This window comes from Chlorocebus sabaeus, chromosome 20, assembly GCF_047675955.1.
Source record: "Chlorocebus sabaeus isolate Y175 chromosome 20, mChlSab1.0.hap1, whole genome shotgun sequence".
Classification (NCBI taxonomy): domain Eukaryota; kingdom Metazoa; phylum Chordata; class Mammalia; order Primates; family Cercopithecidae; genus Chlorocebus; species Chlorocebus sabaeus.
In genome coordinates, this window is record NC_132923.1 from 116,401,411 (window position 1) to 116,405,319 (window position 3,909).

Consider the following 3,909-nt stretch of genomic DNA (forward strand, 5'->3'; position numbering starts at 1 on the left):
CTGGAAATGAGACGTAACTTCCTGCACCTACATGAAAAAGGGTGGGGACAGCTGCCCAGGCTGGAGGACTACTGATGATGAGAAATGACACACAACGTGAGCAGGGAAAGCGATCATTTAACAAAATGTGTTAGCGTTGACTGGGAAAGCCCTGAGTGGATAAACACACCCGAACTTTGCAAGGAGCTTAATCCAAACAATTAAAATATCACCTTCTCTTTAAATCATAAACATCAGGTTTCCTATTGGGAGAAATCCCTTGCTACTACTCTAAGCCTTTGGTTGAAAAGGCCAAATTAAAATTCTGATTAGAAATGTTTTTACAAAGGGTCCAAAGACTTAGAGCTTGATTAATATCCTGATACTAAATTGTGATTATAGTTTTCATGTTAGGCAATCCAACTATTATTTCCCTTTTATCCAACTATTATTTTCCTTTTATCGCTAAAAAAAAGTTTTAAAAAGGAAAATTAAAGATTTGAGTGCAATCAGTGTAAAATCAGATTAAGTATGGTTTTTCTTTTCCCTGGGACAGAAAAAAACAATGCCCAGCTCACAGTATATAGGAATATGTCACAACAAATAATCAGAAGACAGGTTTCTCCAAGCTAGTATTCCTCCTTGTACAGTGTGGTATTCAAAAGCAGTATTGTCACGATTATGCATTTTCTCATTAACTAGGTACAGCAGAACTACTTAAAGGGAAACCGATTTCTCATGCCTCAATGAAAGGGGAGTGTAGAAAACAATAATTAGGCTGAATAAGGAATTTTAAAGGGCACACACAAAAAAAATTCAGAGTGAAAAGAACAGAGAATTTAGAAAGCCAAAAAAAAAAAAGGTTTTTATTTTTTATTTTTTTGTTTTTAAAAAAGCAAGTAATGTGACAGTAGAAACCTACACAATCTCCCCCAACCCCACCTGCCACTTTGAGTCCTAATTGCCCATCTGCAAGGACAGAAACCCACTCTAAATTGACCAGCATCGGCTTCTGCAAGTCTTCTCTTCACTCCCCCTCCTTGTAAGACCGATTCCAAAACCCATCAGCAAAGGACAAAGAATTCTTTACAGAGTGCAATTAGTGTTTTCCACGTCCACCTTCAAAAGCATGATGCTCTTCATGGGGTTTATAAAATACTGCTTTAAAAGTTATGTGGGCCCAGCACTTTCGGAGGCCGAGACGGGCGGATCACGAGGTCAGGAGATCAAGACCATCCTGGCTAACACGATGAAACCCTGTCTCTACTAAAAAATACAAAAACTAGCCGGGCGAGGTGGCGGGCGCCTGTAGTCCCAACTACTTGGGAGGCTGAGGCAGGAGAATGGCGTAAACCCGGGAGGCGGAGCTTGCAGTGAGCTGAGATCCGGCCACTGCACTCCAGCCTGGGCGACAGAGCGAGATTCCATCTCAAAAAAAAAAAAAAAAAAAAAAAAAAAAAAAAAAAAAGTTATGTGGGGCAGAAGTTCATAGATCTTTTCTAAAACAGTCGCTTCACCCACTAAAGAGGCATTTACATTCCAGACTTGGACGACGTCTTCTCGGTCCCGAACACTGACACTAACTCCTATTACTTCGTCATCTGCTGCAGCACAGTCTGTGAACTGTTTCTCGATGGTTGCTAACGGCAACTCTTTCCAAACTGTGGACGTGCTGTCCTTGGGGACTTTCATCTTCCATACGCAGCCCTTTGCGTTACTCTCCTCTTTCCAAAGTGGTCGCCTCTCTCCTCTCATTAAATGATAACTGCATCTCAAAGGCAGGCTAGTCACAGGAGGGATATTATTGTATACACTCCAGAATATCTGTACTGTCTGTACTGTGTAGATTTTCTTCAGATTTCATGCGCACTCAGCTGCTGTGGCACCAGGGAGGGATCTGTCGAGCCAGAAGGTCCAGGGCGAGTGCAGCGGGACCGCGCCTGGTTTGGGGTGCAGCACCGACAGCTGCTGCAGGCCCAGAGGCGGCTCGGGGGCGGCGGCCGTCTTTTTTTTTTTTTTTTTTTTTTTTTTTTTAAGACGGAGTCTCACTCTTTTGCCCAGGCTGGAGTGCAATGGTGTAATCTCGGCTCACTGCAACCTCTGCCTCCTGAGTTCAAGTGATTCTCCTGCCTCAGCCTCCCAAGTAGCTGAGATTACAGGCGCCTGACACCGTGCCCGGCTAATTTTTGTATTTTTAGTAGAGACAGTGTTTCACCATATTGATCAAGCTGTTCTCGAACTCCTGACCTTGTGATCTGCCTGCCTCACCTCCCAAGGTACTAGGATTACAGGCATGAGCCACCGCACCCGGCCAAAATAACAGTTTTAAATGCACATAATTATAAGGCAAAACAATTGTATTGAAATAGCTATCAGAATAGTTAAAATATTTGTGATATTATATTGCATGTACTTATTTTTTAAAATTTTTTTATTTTTTGAGACAGAGTCTTGCTTTGTTGCCCAGCCTGTAGTGCACTGGTGTGATCTTGGCCCACTGCAACCTCTGCCTCCCTCATTCAAGTGATTCTTGTGCCTCAGCCTCCTGAGTAGCTGGGATTACAGGGATTTGCCACCACGCCCGCGTAATTTTTGCATTTTTAGTAGAGATGAGGTTTCGCCATGTTGGCCAGGCTGGTCTTGAACTCCTGGCCTCAAGTGGTCCACCTGCCTCGGCCTCCCAAATTGCTGGGATTATAGGCATGAGTCATCATGCCTGGCCTGTCATGCATATATTTATTGACGGTTATAATTATTCCCTTTCTTCCTCTACCATTTTGAATAATGTGATTTGTTGGTAGTAAAGTTTACAATTTAATGTATAGATTATAGGATAACAAGATGGGATTGTGACTAAACCAGAGAAGAAGTGAACATCACCCAAGTTCCCGGCAGTGGGAGATGGAAGCAGTAACTGCTGGGGCTTTGGATGTCCCTGTCTGAGCAAAGAATACGAGTGTTTCTTGTTTGATTGAGGTGCGTTTGCATTACTGTGGGTGGTAACATGTTGTGGTTGTCTCATGGAAGTTTAAGAAGGGAATGCAGGTTGGAAATGGAAGTTGAGTAACCAAGAGTGAATGGACTGTGGCAAGGTCCGAAGATGACCCCACTCAGCCCCTCTCCAAACCTCTTTCTTTCCATCATGACTTCTTGAACTTTAGAGCCTGGATGGTTAGAGAGGACATTTCCAGACTCTCATGCAGCTGGGATTTCCACATGTCACCTGGCTTCTGCCAGGAAAATGCAAACAAACCAGAAAGGGAAGGCACTGAGAGGAAGTGGCCACACAGCTCTTCTGGTTGCATCGTGGTGGAAGCATTTCGGTTCTTCTGAGGCGGCTGCAGCAGAGGCCCTAGTTCCAGATCAACTCCTGGCTTCCGGGTGCTAAGCAGGTGTCAGCAGCTTCGTGACTTGGAGCCTCCTGTACTGCAACATGGGTAGCGAGGGTCTTGAGTCAGCAGCAGTGGCAGAAGCTCTCCAGCTAGGCTCATTTTACAGTGAGATTCAGGGGTTATTCCTGGAAGTTCAGCCTAGAGTTGGCCTCTCAACCCTTCCAACGTGTCTGAAACCAACCCGACCACCCTCGTCAACCCATTCTGGTTAGGCCAGCTGGGTGGACACTGTTGTCTGCAGTGGAACCCTGACCAATCACTATATTTTATTTTTGTTTCTCCCTCACCCCCTCTTTTTCTGCCTTTTATTACATTGACACTTTTCCTTCTACTCATTTGAAAATTATTCCTTTTCTTTTTCTTTCTTTAATGGTTAGCCATAATTATTGTTTGTATTTATGTTAATTTCCCCTGTCAATTTCTGAAGTTTATCGACATACATAATTTCCTTCTCAACAAGACAGCACCTTAGCATATTCTCACTTCCTCTGGCCACTGCCACTCTACTACCAAATAGGTTTTCTGTGGTCCTCCCAGG

General features: G+C 44.0%; 1 pseudogene; it reads right to left on the bottom strand.

Annotated features, from left to right (window-relative positions):
* Positions 1–1,446: 1,446 nt before the first annotated feature.
* LOC103225452 (eukaryotic translation initiation factor 4E type 3 pseudogene) lies at positions 1,447–1,986 on the bottom strand (annotated as a pseudogene).
* Between the last annotated feature and the right edge of the window lie 1,923 nt (positions 1,987–3,909).